At 46.8% G+C, this 21,901-nt stretch overlaps 1 protein-coding gene and 1 pseudogene across 1 annotated transcript in view; one reads left to right on the forward strand and one right to left on the reverse strand.

Moving 5' to 3' along the window:
* Positions 1 to 8,912: 8,912 nt before the first annotated feature.
* LOC141114631 (U2 spliceosomal RNA) lies at positions 8,913 to 9,022 on the reverse strand (annotated as a pseudogene).
* Positions 9,023 to 17,288: 8,266 nt separating this feature from the next.
* LOC141114229 (progranulin-like) overlaps positions 17,289 to 21,901 on the forward strand; it is a 29,093-nt gene continuing 24,480 nt past the window's right edge. The window contains exon 1 of the mRNA XM_073607793.1: positions 17,289 to 17,360. The gene's annotated coding sequence lies outside the window, so the exon portion shown is untranslated. The remainder of the gene's footprint in view (positions 17,361 to 21,901) is intronic.

Genomic DNA, 21,901 nt, shown 5'->3' on the forward strand with positions numbered 1-21,901 from the left:
AAATGTTGTGCATAAAATGCCAAGACAGTTCAAAACCCTCCCAAATGACCCCATTTTGGAAAGTAGACACCCCAAGCTATTTGCTGAGAGGCATGTCGAGTCCATGGAATATTTTATATTGTGACACAAGTTGCAGGAAAGAGACAAATTTTTTTTTTTTTGCACAAAGTTGTCACTAAATGATATATTGCTCAAACATGCCATGGGAATATGTGAAATTACACCCCAAAATAAATTCTGTTGCTTCTCCTGAGTATGGGGATACCACATGTGTGGGACTTTTTGGGAGCCTAGCCGCGCACGGGACCCCGAAAACCAAGCACCGCCTTCAGGCTTTCTAAGGGCGTAAATTTTTGAATTCACTCTTCACTGCCTATCACAGTTTCGGAGGCCATGGAATGCCCAGGTGGCACAACCCCCCCCAAATGATCCCATTTTGGAAAGTAGACACCCAAAGCTATTTGCTGAGAGGTATAGTGAGTATTTTGCAGACCTCACTTTTTGTCACAAAGTTTTGAAAATTGAAAAAAGAAAAAAAAAAATTTTTTTCTGGTCTTTCTTCATTTTCAAAAACAAATGAGAGCTGCAAAATACTCACCATGCCTCTTAGCAAATAGCTTGGGGTGTCTACTTTCCAAAATGGGGTCATTTGGGGGGGGTTTGTGCCATCATGGCATTTTATGGCCTTCAAAACTGTGATAGGCAGCGAGGAGTGAAATAAAAAATTTATGCCCTTAGAAATCCTGAAGGCGGTGCTTGGTTTTTGGGGCCCCATACGCAGCTAGGCTCCCAAAAAGTCCCACACATGTGGTATCCCCGTACTCAGGAGAAGCAGCTGAATGTATTTTGGGGTGCAATTCCACATAGCCCATGGCCTATGTGAGCAATATATCATTTAGTGACAACTTTTTGTAAATTTATTTATTTATTTTTTTGTCATTATTCAATCACTTGGGACAAAAAAAATAAATATTCAATGGGCTCAACATGCCTCTCAGCAATTTCCTTGGGGTGTCTACTTTCCAAAATGGGGTCATTTGGGGGGGTTTTGTTCTGCCCTGCCATTTTAGCACCTCAAGAAATGACACTAAAAGCTGTGCAAATTCCAGAAAATGTACCCTAGTTTGTAGACGCTATAACTTTTGCGCAAACCAATAAATATACGCTTATTGACATTTTTTTTACCAAAGACATGTGGCCGAATACATTTTGGCATAAATGTATGACTAAAATTGAGTTTATTGGATTTTTTTTATAACAAAAAGTAGAAAATATCATTTTTTTTCAAAATTTTCGGTCTTTTTCCGTTTATAGCACAAAAAATAAAAACGGCAGAGGTGATCAAATACCATCAAAAGAAAGCTCTATTTGTGGGAAGAAAAGGACGCAAATTTCGTTTGGGTACAGCATTGCATGACCGCGCAATTAGCAGTTAAAGCGACGCAGTGCCGAATTGTAAAAAGTGCTCTGGTCAGGAAGGGGGTAAAACCTTCCGGGGCTGAAGTGGTTAAGGCAGGGATCCTCAAACTACGGCCCTCCAGTTGTTCAGGAACTACAATTCCCATCATGCCTAGTCATATCTGTGAATGTCAGAGTTTTACAATGCCTCATGGGATATGTAGTTCTGCAACAGCTGGAGGGCCGTAGTTTGAAGATCCCTGCGTTAAGGCAATGGATGGCTAAGAGTTTTGAGTTGTAACCTGGGGATGGTAATGTTTTCTGGTTTAAACCTGGTAGAAAATCAGGGTTATTAGCGATTGGGGTCAATGGACCTGGGATAGTGGCGAGTTTATACTGTGGGGCAATTTTATGCCATATGTTTAGTGTATTAGCTACTAGGGGGTGTTCTATGTTTTTAATGGACTAATGGAGTGTAAGGACCAAGGGTAGTATAGTATTTGCTGTTTATTGTGTAGGTATTCAAGTTGCACCCAATCTTTGACTTGACTGTGGCAATGCCAATCAATTATTCTGGTAATATGGGTGACATAGTAGTACTTTTTGAAGTCAGGAAGACCAATGCCTCCTTTATTTTTGGGTAATGTGAGTAAGCGGAAATGTATCCACTGTCTTTTGTCGGCCCATAAGAACCTTCTCTGTAATTTCAGTAATTTGGAGAAAAAGGAATTGGGTACTGGTATAAGTAGTGCATTAAAGAGATATAATAGTCTTGGGAGAATTGTCATTTTTAAAATTGAGGCCCTTCCAAACCATGAGAATAATCTGGGAGTCCATTTTTGAAGATTTTTGGTTATTGAGTTTATCAAAGGGGTGAAATTAGTCAAACAAAGAGACTCATTATTAGGCGTTAGTTTGATTCCTAAGTATTTAAGTGTGTTTTGTTCCCATTTGAAATGATAATTTCCTTCCTTTTTCCTTTGGAGATCCAATTTATCTGGGGGGAGGTTGAGGTTAAGTGCCTCAGATTTAGATGGTTTACTTTAAAATTAGATATGAAACCAAATGTTTTGAAAATTTCCAAAAGATTAGGTATAGATATATGGGGTTGTGTGATGAAGAACAAGAGGTCATCTGCATACGCAGCTATTTTATATTCTCTTTTGTGAATTTTAAAACCACTGACTTCAGAAGACAAGTTTATAGTTCTAATGAGGGGTTCAAGTGTCAAGATGAAAAGTAATGGCGATAGAGGACAGCCCTGTCGTGTACCGTTGTATATACTTATTGGGTCAGATAGTATGTAATTTTGATTTTGGCCTCTGGTTTTTGGTAGAGGGCTTTTATCCAATTCAGCATATTTCCGCCTAAACCTATGTGGGTGCAAGTAGCTATCATGTAATCCCAGGAAACTCTGTGGACACAAGAAAGCCTTCGATCTTAGAGCTGCGTGCGTAGTGGATGAGATTTAAGAATTTGGTAATGTTGTCCATTGCCTCTCTGCCAGGCATGAAGCCCACTTGTTCTGGTCCAATGATTTTTGAGAGAAGGGGTTTTATTCTATTGGCTAAGATTTTCGCTAATAGTTTGATGTCTATGTTCAAGAGTGATATTGGTCTGAAGTTTGCACAGTCTGTGTGGTCTTTGTCTGGTTTGGGAATCACTGCTATGTGTACCATAAGAAGAGAGTTAGAGTCATTGTCATGTTTTGATAGGTAGTTAAAAGCCTTTAGAAGAGGTTTGGAGAGTAGCTGTGTGTAGGTTTTATAATATTGGGATGTAAATCCATCAGGACCTGGACCTTTCCCCCATTTTTAATTCCTTTATTGCTTCTTGTAGTTCTGTATTGGTAATGGGGTCATCTAAACTAATTATGTCCTTTGTGTGAAGGGAGGGGATTTTGCTGTTCTTCAAGAAGTCCTGGATTGTTTCAAATTTTTACACTTTTTCCGTGCATCCCCTGTTTTTTTGTTAAAAAAGCTTTTTCTAAAAATAAATTAGATTTTACTCACCTTCCTCTGGCAGGGGAAACACCCATGTATTTGCAAGAGCATCTTTCCAAGCTGCTAAATCTGATGGTGGATTGGCCTGCCCAAATTTACGGCACTATTTTCTAGCGTCACAACTTACCTATGTCTACGACTGGTTCCTGGAGACCTCCTCGCCCACCTCCACTGCTCTGTTGACTACACTATTTGGCTCTAGGGTCTCACATGAAGATGCACTATACAGGTCTATGCCAAAACGCTGCTCTCGTGGCTTTCCGATACATGTTAGATGGCTGGCCTGGCATGAGGGTAATAAAGTGATAACAAATTTGTGCGGGGTGTCTCCTAATGCTCCCCCCGTGGTACAATCCCAATTTCTCAGAGCTCCTGGGCCACCTGGACTCCCTGTGGTGGACACTACTTGGTGTCACCCATGCCTCCCACATTTTTGTTAACAATGTATTTGCTTCCTTTGAGGAGTTGAAGGCTCAGTGCGAAGTGACTAATAAATTATTTTTCAAATATCTTTTGTTGTGTCATGCCATCCGGGCACAGTTTGCGGGTTTAACCCAGGAGCTCTCTGAATCACCACTGGAGGTGCTACTGTCTTATCCAGATATTGAGATATTGGCTCAACGGAAATAGGAGGTTGCGATTCCTGGGATATCCGAAGAGGGGTGGGAGGAGGCCTCTGAAATCTGCTTCCAGAACCTTATTGGTTCCAATGATCAATATACACCAGTTGCATTATACCAGGTTGGCCCGAATGGGTTTTGACTATGCTGCATCCTGTTCCAGGTGTGGATCTACAGACACAGAGTACTTATATGTATATATGTTTTGGTCCTGTCCTGCTTTGTCAGCATATTGGAAGGACTTATTTTCCTTTTTTGACAACACTTTACATTTACCTGTACCTCACACTCCTGAAGTTGGACTCCTGGGTGTGTTAAATGACTTTATACACAGAACTCATGCTCTTACTCTTGTACGTATATTATTATTCTATGCCAGGAAATGTATTTTGTTGCAATGGAAGGATGCCTCTGCTCTGGATATACAAACCTTTTACCACATGGTGAATAAAGTTGTACCCATCTTCAAACTCATATATAATGGCAGGGCTTGCCCAAGGTCTGGCAACCCTGGCTTGATATTGCTGATTCCTTTTGGAGTGACACTCCGCTCTCCCAACAGTAGTGGGTAACTGACTTCTGTTTAGGTCATTGTGTCTGTAGGTCGCTGGGTGTTCTGTTGGTGGCCCCATGACCCTTCAATCTGACCGACAGGGAGGGGGCGGTGAGGATTGAATGGTGGTTGTATGTAGTTGTGTGCGTGTGTGTGTGTGTGTGTGTGTGTGTGTGTGTGTGTATGGCGGATGTCTTCTACCATTTGTAGCACTATAACGTACTGGTTTTGGGCCCTATGTGGTCCACATATGGTAATCTTGATAAGCCACTCTATGAAGTTTCCCACCGTTATGTAATTAGGTGCCCCTGTGGACTTGGGTATGAAGGGGGGACAACTCAGAAAGTTAGGCTACATTCCGATGAGCAGTTTGCAACGGTGTGTACACCCCTCACATTTTTGTAAATATTTTATTATATCTTTTCATATGACAACACTGAAGAAATGACACTTTGCTACAATGTAAAGTAGTGAGTGTACAGCTTGTATAACGGTGTAAATTTACTGTCCCCTCAAAATAACTGACTACACAGCCATTAATGTCTAAACAGCTGGCAACAAAAGTGGGTACACTGCTAAGTGAAAATGTCCAAATTGGGGCCAAAGTGTCAATATTTTGTGTGGCCACCATTATTTTCCAGCACTGCCTTAACCCTCTTGGGCATGGAGTCCACCAGAGCTTCACAGGTTGCCACTGGAGTCCTCTTCCACTCCTCCATGACGACATCACGGAGATGGTGGATGTTAGAGACCTTGTGCTCCTCCACCTTCCGTTTGAGGATGCCCCACAGATGCTTAAAAGGGTTTAGGTCTGGAGACATGCTTGGCCAGTCCATCACCTTTACCCTGAGCTTCTTTAGCAAGGCAGTGGTCGTCTTGGAGGTGTGTTTGGGGTTGTTATCATGTTGGAATACTGCCCGGCGGCCCAGTCTCCAAAGGGAAGGATCATTCTCTGCTTCAGTATGTCACAGTACATGTTGGCATTCATGTTTCCCTCAATGAACTGTAGCTCCCCAGCACTCATGCAGCCCCAGACCATGACACTCCCACCACCATGCTTGACTGTAGGCAAGACACCCTTGTCTTTGTACTCCTCACCTGGTTGCTGCCACACATGCTTGACACCATCTGAACCAAATAAGTTTATCTTGGTCTCATCAGACCACAGGACATGGTTCCAGTATTCCATGTCCTTAGTCTGCTTGTCTTCAGCAAACTGTTTGCGGGCTTTCTTGTGCATCATCTTTAGAAGAGGCTTCCTTCTGGGATGACAGCCATGCAGACCAATTTGATGCAGTGTGCGGCGTATGGTCTGAGTACTGACAGGCTGACCCCCCACCCCTTTCAACCTCTGCAGCAAAGCTGGCAGCACTTATACGTTTATTTCCCAAAGACAACCTGTGAATATGAGCATGTGCACTCAACTTCTTTGATCGACCATGGCGATGCCTGTTCTGAGTGGAACCTGTCCTGTTAAACTGCTGTATGGTCTTGGCCACCCTGCTGCAGCTTAGTTTCAGGGTCTTGGCAATCTTCTTATAGCCTAGGCCATCTTTATGTAGAGCAACAATTCTTTTTTTCAGATCCTCAGTGAGTTCTTTGCCATGAAGTGCCATGTTGAACTTCCAGTGACCAGTATGAGAGTGAGAGCGATAACACCAAATTTAACACACCTGCTCTTCATTCACACATGAGACCTTGTAACGCTAACATATCACATGACACCGGGGAGGGAAAATGGCTAATTGGGCCCAATTTGGACATTTTCACTTAGGGGTGTACTCACTTTTGTTGCCACCAGTTTAGACATTAATGGCTGTGTGTTGAGTTATTTTGAGGGGACAGCAAATTTACACTGTTATACAGCTGTACACTCACCACTTTACATTGTAGCAAAGTGTAATTTCTTCAGTGTTGTCACATGAAAAGATATAATAAAATATTTACAAGAATGTGAGGGGTGTACTCACTTTTGTGAGATACTGTATACATATACTATATATATATATATATATATATATATAGATATATATCTATATAGATATATATCTATATATATATATATATATATATATATATAGATATATATAGATATAGATATATATCTATATCTATATATATCTATATATATATATATATATATATATATATATATAGTAGTAGGTTTTCTTGCCAGCCCACTTTTTTTCTTTAAACAATAAGTCTAACATAAAGCAGTTGCCCATGTGAAAATAATACCAAGCCATCTGACTTCTCTTCAGCAGTGTCGCTGCTTAGGCCTTAAACCTTTGGCTGGTCCTTTAGCCCAACTCACACAGTACCTCTGTGTTCCTGGGTCCCTCTCTCAGTTCTCCTGACTCACTCACTCTTTTTAGATACAGCTCCATGCTGCACAGCTTCGCACCCTGGTTTCTCGATAGGGAATCTCCTGATACCCTGGTGTCACGAGGGCCACGTACCTGACGTGAAACCAAAGTAGTGGGGAGGCCTCCCTTGCACCTCGGGTCCTTAAAGCCTCTGGAGATGAAGACAGAGACTTGTTGTTGTCGCCGAGTTGCAGGGGTGCCAAGGGTGCGAAGCACCGTGCAAGCCTTAGTCCGGGATCCGAGCCAAGGTCAAGGCCAGTTGGACAACGAAGCATAAAAGGGTTAATTAGAAGAAGAATGGTCGAGATCCAAGCCAGAGTCGGTTCCAATCTGGAAGCTGAGTACAAAAGGGGCAAAGAAGTAGAATGGTTAAAGTACAAATCCGAGGTCAAAGGCAAGCTGCAATCAAGAGTAGTCAAACAGGTTTCCAGGTCACAACTGGTTCAGACAGATCACACACTTATTTTTTTGAAAGCCCATGGCGTGTGAAACACACTCAAAAACTTCACGCGGTGCCAAAAAAATGTGCACACACATAAAGAGTGAAACACAAAAAAGTGCAACGGGTACACAAGCCCTCTAAAATCAGAGGGCCTTGCCCTGAATCCCTCGGGGCGTTAAGCTCCTGATGGGGACAAGGGTACTTACACTTGGTCCATCTGGCCGAAACCAGACGGACCCCTTTCTCTGGAGGATCTGCCGAAACAGACCCACCCAAGTACTCAGTGGGGCACCCCCGAAGGGAGACCCTATGAGAGAGGGCGAACCAAGCCAGAATGCCATGTCCACCCCCTCCCAAGACTTTCAGGGCAGGCCCGAGGACCTGCAACCCTACTCATCACACAGTGCAAAACGTGTAAAACACAAAAATACAAAAAGTGACACACAGAGGAAATAAATAAAAAGAAAGTGGGGGAGAAGGAAGTAGAGGAGAGTGAAAAAGTGGCCATTGTGCAAAACAAAGGCCAGGCCCTCCGGCCAGGAATAAAAAATTCCTCCCGTCCCAGCCAAAAGGCCCGGGCCAGGAGGCAGGTGCTAAAAAAGCTTGTATATGGTGCAGTGATCAAAGTGACCCTCACTCACAGTGATCTTCAGGCACTCCTGGACTGCCACTCCAGAGGCACATACACCATAGGCTTTTGGGACCAACCCTGACCAAGGACCCAGACCACAGCAGCCCCCACCCCAGGCAGGCAGGCCTGAAGTCCTGGAAGCTTGGGGAGAGCCCAGACCTCAACAAGCTCAACCCTCGCTCCCATCACTCCTACCTAATTACATTCAGGAAGTACTGTGGACAAGGAAAGATTACTCCTGTGCTTGTGAGGGTCTGTTTGGGTTTGAGAAGAGTAGTATTGTGAACTATAGCAAAGCTAAAAGAGATGGTGTTGCATGTCCCGCTGCCCAGAAATTGACCCCGGGGTGGTCAGGTATGGCTATATGGAGAGAGATGGATGAAGGGCGCGTGATCAATTGCTCACATCAAAACGTGTAAAAATGTATTCATATGAAAATAAAACACCCGCCTCAATATGGGCTCATGATACTTTTAACCCATTTTTAATTTCCATGTTTTTTATATTTTGTTACCTGTTTGTATTGATACGTAGTATTGGCATTATTTAATTGCTTTTATTTGCTTTTATTTTCATATGAATAAATTTTTACATGTTTTGATGTGAGCAATTGATCACGCGCCCTTCATCCATCACTCTCCATTCGGGAAGTACTAACCGCTCTGCCCCGCTGCTGTAGGCAAGCAAGCGTTCTCTCCCGAAAAACTGTCCAGGGCTAGAACTACCCCAATCTAGGCCAGAAGGCCAGGGACCCATCCCTCTGGATCAGACCAAGATGCAGCACCCATCCTCACCAGGAGCACCCTTTCGGATGGCTCAGACTCGACCATGCTGACGCCAACAAAGGACGTCCAGACCCTGACCACTACCGAAACCGCCCTTCCACGTGCAATGACACCATTGGATTTGCATCTGCCCTCCCCACACTCGGGAGTGACATAGCGCCTCTTCTGGCAACTGATAAGAACAGATACTACACTTGATCTTAGCCAAAAGGCCGAGAAGCAATCACACACAGACAGATCACACACTAGCACAGGAACAAGGGGTCCTGAAGATAATCCAGCAATTTGGCAGTGTCTGGGCTGGGCTTATGTTTGAGGTCACTTCCTGTGCGCCTCCTGGGCATTTTCCCACCTTGTTTCATCAGGTTGATGTCACTTCCTGTGTGCCTCCTGGGTATTTTCCCGCCCTTTTCCATCAAGTCTTCTGCGCAGGTGCGGGGTGGCTCCCTGAGGCGTCTTGGGCACATGCTCAGTTTGCACGGATTTCCTCTTGCGGCAACGCGTCATTGGTGCATGCGTAGTAAGCCGTGGACTCTTACACCTGGACTTTCTCAGTCCTCTGAATCCTCTAGGTTCCCTCAGTCCTCTGGACTCGCCTTGACTGTCTCAGTTCTCCAGACTTGCTTAGCCGTCTTCACTCTCTCAGCTCTCTGGACAGGGAACCTCCAGACTCCAGCATGGGGTTTTGTCCCTGAGCAGAGCACACCTGTCTCCTAATGGCTGCGTTCACCTGTAGACGCACCCTGCTGGTCTTCAGCAAAACCTGGACATTGGGTTGAAGGCTTCTTCCCTTCCAAAGCTCTTCAAAGTCTCCAAACCCCAGAACCCAATCTGAGAATACCACAACCCAGAGAAAGTGGAAAACCACCATTCTCAGCTTAAAATCAGTATTCCAGAGACCCACACTCATGCTAACCCTGTGTCCCTTTTTCAGACTTTCACACAATGGCAGGGCCTTGTACTGTCACAATATATACACTGTATATATTGCTTCAAAGTCTCCAAACCCCAGAACCCAATCTGAGAATACCACAACCCAGAGAAAGTTGAAAAACCACCATTCTCAGCTTAAAATCAGTATTCCAGAGACCCACACTCATGCTAACCCTGTGTCCCTTTTTCAGACTTTCACACAATGGCAGGGCCTTGTACTGTCACAATATATACACTGTATATATATATATATATATATATATATATATATATATATATATATAGTATACACACATATACAGTGGGGGAAATAATTATTTGATCCCCTGCAGATTTTGTAAGTGTGCCCACATACAAAGAAATGAAGGGTCTATACATTTTATCATAAGTGTATTTTAAATGATAGAGACAGAATATCAACCAAAAATCCAGAAAAAAACACATGATACAAATGTTATAAATTGAGTTGCAGTTCAGTGAGTAAAATAAGCATTTGATCTCCAAGCAAAACACAACTTGGTACTTGGTGGAGAAACCCTTGTTGGCAGGCACAGAGGTAAGATGTTTCTTGTAGTTGTTGTCCAGGTTTGCACACATCTCAGGAGGGATTCTGGTCCACTCTTCTTTACAGATCTCCTTTAAATCCTTAAGGTTTATTTGTTGTCCCTGGCAACTCAAAGTTTTCTCCTCCCTCTATAAATTTTCCATGGATTAAGGTCTGGAGACTGGCTAGGTCACTCCATGACCTTAATGTGCTTCTTTTTCAGGCACTCCTTTGTTGCCTTGGTTGTATGTTTTGGGTCATTGTCATGCTGGAAGACCCATCCACGACCCATCTTCAGTGTTCTGGTTGAGAGAAGAAGGTTCTAATCCAAGATTTTACAATACATGGCCCGGCCATTGGCCCCTCAATGCGGCAAAGTAAACCTGTACCTTTGGCAAAGAAACAGCTCCAAAGCATAATGTTTTCACCTCTGTGCTTGACTGTAGAGATGGTGTTCTTAGGGTCATAGTCAGCATTTTTCTTCCTCCAAACACAACGAGTCGAGTTAATGACAAAGAGCTCAATTTTGGTCTCATCTGACCACTGCACTTTCTCCCATTCCTTCTCTGAATCATTTAGATGTTCATTGGCAAACTTCAGATGGGCCTGTACATGTGCCTTCTTGAGGAGGGGTACCTTGCTGGGGCTGCAGGATTTCAATCCATGGTGACGTATTGTGTTACCAATGGTTTGTTTGTTGACTGTGGTCCCAACTGCCTTGAGATCATTCACAAGCACCTCCCATGTAGTTCTGGGCTGATCCCTCACTTATCTCATGATCATACTTACCCCATGAGGCGAAATTTTGCATGGAGCTCCAGACCGAGGGCGATTGATGGTTATTTTTTATTTCTTCCATTTGTGAATAATAATCAAACAGTTGTCTCCTTCTCACCAAGCTTCTTGCTGTTGGTCTTGTAGCCCATTCCAGCCTTGAGCAGGTCTACCATCTTGTCCCTAACATCCTTTGACAGCTCTTTGGTCTTGCCCATGATGGTGAGGTTTAAATGGAAGAAAGAGATTCTGTGGACAGGTGTGTCTTATACACATAACGAGTTGTCGTTAGGAGCACCTTCTTAAATTGACAGAACTAATCTGTGTACCACATGAGCACATACTATAGCCAGTCTGTGGGAGCCAAAATTATTGTTGGTTGGTAGGGGATCAAATACTTATTTTACTCACTGAACTGCAACTCAATTTATAACACTGGTATCATCATAGATTATTTCTGGATTTTTGGTTGGTTTTCTGTCTCTATCATTTAAAATACACCTATAATAAAAATTATAGACCCTTCATTTCTTTGTAAGTGGGCAAACCTACAAAATCTGTGCTATTAGGCTCCTACTGGGCTGCCCCCCTCGCCTGTTCTGACAATGGAGGGTTGCTCACCTGACTGTAGAACACTTGCCCAGCTGCATCTGCCTCATCAGCTGCTGAAGGAGGAAAGATACAGAATGTCTACTCTATTGGCATGTCCAGGAACCCAAAGAGTTGCTGGAAAAGGAATTAAAGGGGCCTGCACCTATATCTGAGCATGGTGAGGAAATGGGCACTCCGCCACAGTGGCACTTAGGAAATTATTTTAATTATTCTAATTAAAAGCACTGCTGGTAGTAGGAGAGCATGGATGAGACAGTATGTTGCTTCTGGAAAAAAAAGAGGCTTACCTGCTAGCAATGTTTTCTATGTGCATGCACAGCTCAGTGTACTATCCCGCAATCTGTCCAGTGCCAGGATGAATTATTGCCCGTGCTCATACCAGTCAAGATGGACAAAGATGCCGATCCTAGAAGAAGAATGGCCAAAGATGTTAACAGTGGCAGTGGAGTAACAAGGGACACTGCAGCCGTCACAGCGCCGGAGGGGTCCCTTTGGCGTATAATCTGCTATAATCTGCAGATATGCTGTGAATACATGGCCACTATGACATAAGCTCTAAATTCAGCTGGGCTTGAACTGTGTGCCAGGTGGTGCCGCTGTCTTGAGCCAGCATAATGCTTAATGGCATCCTCACGCATCTTTGGGGCATGTATTTTTCCACGGTGAGCCTACTGGTGGCCATATACACTTCAATCTTATCTGATTGGTGTTTGAATCAATCAAAATGATGGAATCAGCTATCAATAAAATAGCCATAACTTCCCTTCTGATCGATTTAGTTTTCGATCAGATTTAGGACCCTTTTCACACTGCTCTGTAGCAAAATCACAGTAAAAACACATATGCATTTTTACCGCGATTTTACTGTGTTTCATATGTGTTTTTTGTGTCGCCTGCACCCGTGAAAAATAGACATGTGACTCAAAAACGCAAATCGCAGTGAGTTTTTAACCACGATTTCCATTAATTTTAATGGGAATCTGCGTTTTTGGTGCAGCTTTCAACATCACACCAAGGATGCAGCATGCAGGACTTTTCAAAACGCACTGTATCCACAGCGCAGTGATGTGAAAAGTCCCATAGAATTTAAAGGGAAACATTTTTCTTGCCTTTTTCTTACAGAGTAAAAATGCAGGAAAATGTACTATGCCGCATACACACGGGCAGACTTTTCGACCAGACTGGTCCGACGGACTTTCGACGGACTTTTGAAAGAACGGACTTGCCTACACACGATCACGGTTTTTGTCCATCGGACTAGCATACAGACGAGCGGATTTCTGGGTCCGGTGGAGTTATGACGTAAAGATTTGAAGCATGTTTCAGATCTAAAGTCCGTCAGATTTTCTACTGGAAAAGTCCACTGAAGGTCCGATGAAGCCCACACATGATCGGATTGTCCGCCGGACTCGGTCCGTCGGACCAGTCCGGCCGAAAAGTCGGCTCGTGTGTACGCGGCATCCGAAAAGTCGGCTCATGTGTACGCGGCATCAGTGTGAAAGGGGGCTAAGTCAAACTGAGTGGATCTCCCAAGGAGGAATATTATTGACTGCTTTTCAGTATTTAGCAGCACTGAGATACTTTGTTCATATATGTTACAATCTGATTGTACAATGTCCTTTGGACTGTCCAACAGCTATGTAGTTCCTCCCTGATCGGATAGATTAGGTAGGTCCTTGTATTGCATAGTTTTAGTGAACCTAGAGTTGATGGTACAGCATTGGTGTGCGCAGCCTATTGAATTAGGGTGTGCACCCCACAGCACAAACACACATGCGTTTATATCAGCAGAGCAGTGGACAGTGTCGATTGAGTAGAGTGGAGATTGGTGTCAGTAGGGCAGGATGGTGTCAGTAGTTTTTATTTTTAATATTTTAAAATTATTTTTTACAATTTTTTTTTAATTATTTTTTACAATATTATCATTATTATTATTTTCTATTTTTATTGTAGCCCTATTGGGGGGCTCTGGTGAAATATCAAGGGTCTAAACAGAGAGTAAGGGATTGAGGACAGAGATTTCCCATTCCCTTTCTTTGTAGCCTCAGCTGCACTGGACAGTGAACGAATGGGAAGTGAGCTTTGCTGAGCAGCTTCCTGTTCATTCACGTAGTTTACTATGCTTCAATTAAGAATAAACACAGGGGTGATCAGTACAGAACACTTATGCCCTATACACACGGTCGGACATTGATCGGACATTCCGACCACAAAATCTGTCGGATTTTTTCAGACGGATGTTGGCTCAAACTTGTCTTGCATACACACGGTCACACAAAGTTGTTCGAAAATCCAATCGTTCTGAACGCGGTGACGTAAAACACATACGTCGGGACTATAAACGGGGCAGTAGCCAATAGCTTTCGTCTCTTAACTTATTCGGAGCACGCGCGGCACTTTGTGCGTCGGGTTTGTGTACACACAATCGGAATTTAAACGATCAGATTTTGTTGTCGGAAAATTTTATATCCTGCTCTCAAACTTTGTGTGTCGGAAATGTGGACAGAAAAAGTCCGATGGAGCCCACACACGATCGGAATTTCCGACAACACAATCCGATCGCACTTTTTCCATCGGAAAATTTGACCGTGTGTACAGTTAACTTCCACTTGAGAGTGGAGGGGCTGAGAGGGAGGAGCTGAGAGACTGGGGGTGAGATAGGGAGGGGGGGCGAGAGAGGGGTAAAAGACAGGAGGGTGAGAGAGAGGGAGGGGGATGAGAGAGAGAGAGAGAGGGGGACTGAGAGAAAGGGAGGGGGTGAGAGAGGGGGGCTGAGAGAGGGGGGCTGAAAGGGGGTGAGAGAGAGGGGGGCTGAGAGAAAGGGGGTGAGAGAGAGGGGGGCTGAGAGAGAAATGGGGGGTGAGAGAGAAGGGAGCTGAGAGATGGGGGTGAGAGAGAGAAGGGGGCTGAGAGAAAGGGGGGTGAGAGAGGGGGTGAGAGAGAGGGGGACTGAGAGAGAAAGTGGGGTTGAGAGAAAGGGGGGTGAGAGAGAAGGGGCTGGGAGAGAGGGAGGGGGGATGAGAGAGGGGGGCTGAGAGAAAGGGGGGTGAGAGACAGAGGGGGGATGAGAGAGAGAGGGGGTGAGAGAGAGAAGGGGGTTGAGAGAAAGGGGGTGAGAGAGAGGAAGAGGGGATGAGAGAGGGGGACTGAGAGAGAAAGTGGGGTTGAGAGAAAGTGGGGTGAGAGAGAAGGGGGGGTGAGAGACAGATGGGTGGATGAGAGAGAGGGGGGGGCTGAGAGAAAGGGGGGAGAGAGAGAAGGGGGGGTGAGAGACAGATGGGTGGATGAAAGAGAGAGGGGGGCTGAGAGAAAGGGGGTGAGAGACAGAGGGGGGATGAGAGAGAGGGGGATCAAGGAGGCGGTGGAGCTCTTCTCCCACCCGGGCTCTCAGGCATATCTGCCCTTGCTGTTCACCTTCCCTACTGCCTCCATCTGCGGGGCCACACACTCACTCGCCTGCATCCCAAGGATGCTGCTGTTTGCTGACGCACTCCTGCAGCCATTGAACCTGGACTCTCCATGACAACAAGGGGCTTTTTACGTCCCATTAAAGACAACCCTGGGACCCAGCACACTTGGGACAGCTCTCCTCTAAATTTTGCGCCAGGGGCAACTGCGCTTCCTCCCCCTCTCCTATGTTCGATGCTTCACATGTTACATATCATCATGCATACTGGAGTGAGATCGGTAAATCTAGGCCCATTGTTCATGGTGAACTCTAAACTGATGTAGGGGCATTTAAAGCATCGCCTATGGAGACTATGGGTACTCCGGTTTCCTCCCACACTCCAAAAACATGCTGGTAGGTTAACTGGCTTCTGTCCAAAATTGGCCATAGTATATGTATGTGAGTTGGGGACCTTGGACTGTGGGCTCCTTGAGGGTAGGGAGCAATGTATGTGTTGAGTGCTGCGTAAATTGACAGTGTTATAATAATATAATAGATGAGCATCTTAACCACTTGCCGACTGCTGCATGTACATATACGTCGGCAGAATGAGCAAATGGGCGTACAGGTGTGTCCCTTTGAATTTGCCGTCTTGTGGTCATGTGCGCGCCACCAGCGGCACGTGACCCTGCCAGGAGCTCTGTGAGTAGGATTGCGGGTCCCGTGGACTCGATTGCCGTGGGAATACCCACAATCGTCTCACGGAGCTGAAGAACGGCGAGATGCTTGTGTAAACAAGCATCTTCCCGTTCTGCCTAGTGACACTGTCACTGATCACAGCTCCCCGTGATCGGGAGCGATGATCAGTGATGTGTCACTCGTAGCCATGCCCCCAACAATTAGAATCACTCCCCAGGACACACTTAACCCCTCCCTAGCTCCCTAGTGGTTAACCCCTTCACTGCCAGTGTCATTTTTACAGTAATCAGTGCAATTTTATAGAACTGATTGCGGTAAAAATGACAATGGTCTCAAAAATGTGTCAAAATTGTCCAATGTGTCTGCCATAATGTCGCAGTCATGATAAAAATCGCAGATCACCGCCATTACAAGTAAAAAAAAAAAATATTCATAAAAATGACATAAAGCTAACCCCTATTTTGTAGATGCTATAACTTTTGTGCAAACCAATCAATAAACACTTACTGCGATTTTTTTTTACCAAAAATATGTAGAAGTATACCTATCGGCCTAAACTGAGGAAAAAAATTGCTTTTTTATATATTTTTGGGGATATTTATTATAGCAAAAAGTAAAAAATAATGCGTTTTTTTCAAAATTCTGGCTCTATTTTTGTTTATAGCGCAAAAAATAAAAGCCACAGAGGTGATCAAATACCACCAAAAGAAAGCTCTATTTGTGGGGAAAAAAGGACATCAATTTTGCTTGGGAGCCACGTCACACGACCGCACAATTGTCAGTTAAAGCGACGCAGTGCCGAATCGCAAAAAGTGCTCTGGTCTTTGGCCAGCAAAATGGTTCGGGGCTTAGGTGATTAATAGGACACAATGTGCGGGGATAGGGACAATTGTAGACACTCACTCAGGTTGAACTGGATGGACTGGTGTCTTTATTCAACCTTACTAACTATGTAACTATATATAGGGTACTGAATGCAGACACTTTCTCACAGGCGCACGCAATTATAAGCCTTAAGCCAGCGCAACCTCATCTTTTATATATTACTCAAAAATGGGTAATCTTTTATATTATTGTGCACTAAAAGTGACTTTAGTCTATTTTTCACTGAAATGTTGCGTTTCCTAAACCATTGCGCTAATATTGTGTGACATTAAAAAATGGAACAACCTCTACTTTATTCTCTAGGGCTTTCAGAAAATACTATTTGGGGACTTTATGTAAACTCCACGCCTAAAATGATGTTTGTTTAAACGTGTGCAAGAAATGATCTGGCAGCAAAAGAATAAAATCTCGTGCAGTAAATACTGAGTTTTCTTCCCCCCCCTCACGCACACAGACATTACAGGGTGTGTATCAGATTCAGACATCATCACACTGCGCATGCCCGACCTATGACCATTGACACTGCTGTTTACATGTCATGATTCATACAGGGGGGGATCATGTGACAGTCAGAGCGTCACGTGAAGAGCTTCTTGTCTGATTAGAACGTGACCAGCGGGAGCCCAAGCGACAGGCGCGGCAGCCAATCAGAGTCGCGGGTGGGCGGGGATTTGGTGAATAAATCTGAGTGCTGTGCTGGGACAGAGGCAGGCTGCGAGACGGACAGGTGAGTGTAGTGCGCTGCTGTTTACGTGAGCGCCATTGTGCAGATGTCTTTGTTGGGATTTTACGCCTGCTTTTAGAATGCTGGGCATACATGTGCAGATTATCATTGCACGGTTTTTCTGCTGCTTACATGCTGAGCTCTGGGGGTGGGTGAGCTTGCTGCACATTGCAGTTTGTTTTATTAAGCCATACACTATACAATCTGATTACGCTATGCTTTAGATCTGCTATGTACTATGAGGACAAGCCTAAGCATCTCACCTGCAGGCAGTCCCCTACATGGCAGAGCTGTGTATAGAGATCTAACGCTGTGCAATCTGATTGTACAAACTCTACACATCCTTCTCCAGACTCAACAATCTATGTGCTATAGGCAATCAGATCAGACAGGTCCTTGTACTATGGAAGATCTATCTAGGCTTGTATGGTGTAAATCCAGCTTCAGATCTGCCACCGACTATGCAGTGCAAGGCCCTGCATGATTGGATGGTATAGAGAGGTCCTCTTAATACACAGTATAGGTAAATCTAAAGTTGATTGTACAATCAGATTGTGTAGGGAGCATAAAGCTTGCTACACATGTTCTAATCTTAGATCTGCCACAATCTTCTCTAGATTTACCGGCTGCGATGTCCTATGAGGGCCCTTCAGTGTGTATGGCTGATTTAATGGGGTTAAACCCAATGGTGCCAATACAGCGATCGTCTCTGTGGACACACCTTTGTGTCATCATGTGACTCTTCCAGAACAGGCAGGACGGGCTCTGATCTCTAATCACAGCTATGGACAAGTGTGCAGACCACCAAACAAGTATCTGCATGTCTGTTCAACTCTAGTGAGTCTTGGGACTCCCTTCAACAGTCCCTCTTGCAGCAGGCGGCTCATCATATCATTGTGCTGTAACACAAATGAATTCCTTTCATGGGACACTAAGCCCTGGTTCACATTAATGTTACTTCATTTGAAGTAGCAGGTCAGTGTGATTTCAGGTGCTACTTGGCTGACCTCCTATGTGTGCCACTTAATACACAGATGTCTGTGCAAGTTGCATCTAAAATCGCAAAAGGCTAGTAAAGGAAGTTTTTTTTTTTGAAAACGGTATGGCACTGCGTAGTCTGAGTCACATTGGTTTGAGCGGTTCCATTGCTGACAGGTTGTGATTTGAACTGTCAAATCACATGGCCAGTTGCACCGGTGTGAACGGGGGGTTTGGGTTCCTTTCATACTTGTGTGACTTAGGATCTGATGTGTGAAATGCCACGTATGAGAACCGTTCTAATTGACGCTACTGATCACTGCGACTTCAGAAAAGGTTCCTGCGCTACTTTGATCAGACTTTGACAGAACTTCAATACCGGAGTGTAAAAGTCTTATCAAAGTTGTATCAGCCAGGCTCCAGTTGCAAAGAAAACTCCACAAATTTGGAGTCAGCTAATGTGTAAGGAGCCTAATACAAGGTTAAATTGTAACACATCTGACCTCGCCCCCCGCTCCCTCCTCACACATCTGACCTCGCCCCCCGCTCCCTCCTCACACATCTGACCTCGCCCCCCGCTCCCTCCTCACACATCTGACCTCGCCCCCCGCTCCCTCCTCACACATCTGACCTCGCCCCCCCCCGCTCCCTCCTCACACATCTGACCTCGCCCCCCCCCGCTCCCTCCTCACACATCTGACCTCGCCCCCCCCCGCTCCCTCCTCACACATCTGACCTCGCCCCCCCCCGCTCCCTCCTCACACATCTGACCTCGCCCCCCCCCCGCTCCCTCCTCACACATCTGACCTCGCCCCCCCCCCCCCGCTCCCTCCTCACACATCTGACCTCGCCCCCCCCCGCTCCCTCCTCACACATCTGACCTCGCCCCCCCCCGCTCCCTCCTCACACATCTGACCTCGCCCCCCCCCCGCTCCCTCCTCACACATCTGACCTCGCCCCCCCCCGCTCCCTCCTCACACATCTGACCTCGCCCCCCCCGCTCCCTCCTCACACATCTGACCTCGCCCCCCCCCCGCTCCCTCCTCACACATCTGACCTCGCCCCCCCCCGCTCCCTCCTCACACATCTGACCTCGCCCCCCCCCCGCTCCCTCCTCACACATCTGACCTCGCCCCCCCCCGCTCCCTCCTCACACATCTGACCTCGCCCCCCCCCGCTCCCTTCTCACACATCTGACCTCGCCCCCCCCCGCTCCCTTCTCACACATCTGACCTCGCCCCCCCCGCTCCCTCCTCACACATCTGACCTCGCCCCCCCCCGCTCCCTCCTCACACATCTGACCTCGCCCCCCCCCGCTCCCTCCTCACACATCTGACCTCGCCCCCCCCCGCTCCCTCCTCACACATCTGACCTCGCCCCCCCCCGCTCCCTCCTCACACATCTGACCTCGCCCCCCCCCCGCTCCCTCCTCACACATCTGACCTCGCCCCCCCCCGCTCCCTCCTCACACATCTGACCTCGCCCCCCCCCCGCTCCCTCCTCACACATCTGACCTCGCCCCCCCCCGCTCCCTCCTCACACATCTGACCTCGCCCCCCCCCGCTCCCTCCTCACACATCTGACCTCGCCCCCCCCCCCCCCCCGCTCCCTCCTCACACATCTGACCTCGCGCCCCCCCCCCCCGCTCCCTCCTCACACATCTGACCTCGCCCCGCCCCCCCGCTCCCTCCTCACACATCTGACCTCGCCCCGCTCCCTCCTCACACATCTGACCTCGCCCCGCCCCCCCCCCCCCCCGCTCCCTCCTCACACATCTGACCGTGCGCCCCCCCCCCGCTCCCTCCTCACACATCTGACCTCGCGCCCCCCCCCCGCTCCCTCCTCACACATCTGACCTCGCGCCCCCCCCCGCTCCCTCCTCACACATCTGACCTCGCCCCGCCCCCCGCCCGCTCCCTCCTCACACATCTGACCTCGCCCCCCCCGCTCCCTCCTCACACATCTGACCTCGCCCCGCCCCCCCCGCTCCCTCCTCACACATCTGACCTCGCCCCGCCCCCCCCGCTCCCTCCTCACACATCTGACCTCGCCCCGCCCCCCCCCCGCTCCCTCCTCACACATCTGACCTCGCCCCGCCCCCCCCCCCCCCGCTCCCTCCTCACACATCTGACCTCGCCCCGCCCCCCCACCCGCTCCCTCCTCACACATCTGACCTCGCCCCCCCCCCCGCTCCCTCCTCACACATCTGACCTCGCCCCCCCCGCTCCCTTCTCACACATCTGACCTCGCCCCCCCCGCTCCCTCCTCACACATCTGACCTCGCCCCCCCCCGCTCCCTCCTCACACATCTGACCTTGCCCCGCCCCCCCCCCCGCTCCCTCCTCACACATCTGACCTCGCCCCGCCCCCCCCCCCCGCTCCCTCCTCACACATCTGACCTCGCCCCGCCCCCCCCGCTCCCTCCTCACACATGTGTGCTTTACAGGACCAGGGCTCAACAGCACCGGCCTACATACAGGAATGTATTCGGGGTTTTATTTTCTCTGCCTACAATAAACCTTTGATCGCAATGTAAAACGAAAGAAGCATTTTGTAGACTGTTGTGGCGTGTTCTGTTTAGATTATGACTTATCAGGGAAATTCAGAGTAAGTGATGGGACAGTCTGTTAGACACTCCCAGATCTTTTTCAGGCCTTTAAAGATCCTTAACTTGTGTCTTCACTACTACATCAAACCCTGTGTATAATACTTAGAATTTCTGGGTATAGAACGTGTAATCTTCTCCCAGGAGGCCGTGTTTAGGCCGGAGCAGACCTCAATGTGGTCATGTGAGGCCAGGAGCAAAGTCATTGAAGCTATGCAAGCTCAAACATGGTGCTTACTGGGAGATTGACCCAATGGGGTCATATGAGGTTGAGCTCATGTGGATGGGAACCTTATGGAAGATGTCACAACATTGACTGCAAGAGTATACTGTGCAACAGAAGGAGTGTTGGACTTCTAAGGGTCCTTTCACATGGGCTTGTCTGTCAGCTTTGCTCAGCAGGGATTGATGTGCTGATCCCTGCTGACAGGTCCGTCTCCACTCACTGTGCGGAGATGGACCTGTCAAAGCCCTGCTGTCCTCTATGGAGATCGGATGAAAATGGACCGCCTGTCCGTTTTCATGATTCTCCAGATGGATCGAAAATGAGGGGGGAGGATTTCCATCCGTCTGGATTTCACGGACTGGATCGGATGTCAGTGGACGTAACATCCGCCGCTCCATAGGGCTGAATAGAGCGTCTGATCAGGTCCGCCTGAAACTGACAGGCAGACCTGATGGGAAATATTGTGTGAAAGGGGCCTTGGGCTCCATGTAGACTAGCAGCTCCTAAACTTGAATTTGGGAGCTTGTCTTTTTGGTAAGAGAACCCCAAAAGCTTTATATCTTCTTCTTTTTTTTTTTTTTTTTTTTTTTAACACGGGATGTTTACATTCCTTGTAATAGAAATAAAAGTGATCCAAATTTTTTTTTTTCCTTTAAAGGGACAGTGTAAACATAAAGTGAAATAAAAAAAAAAAAAAAAAAATTTAGAGTCCTGTCCCACCAAGTTCACGCGCAG

This window comes from Aquarana catesbeiana, linkage group LG12 (genome assembly GCF_042186555.1).
Source record: "Aquarana catesbeiana isolate 2022-GZ linkage group LG12, ASM4218655v1, whole genome shotgun sequence".
Taxonomy (NCBI): Eukaryota; Metazoa; Chordata; class Amphibia; order Anura; family Ranidae; genus Aquarana; species Aquarana catesbeiana.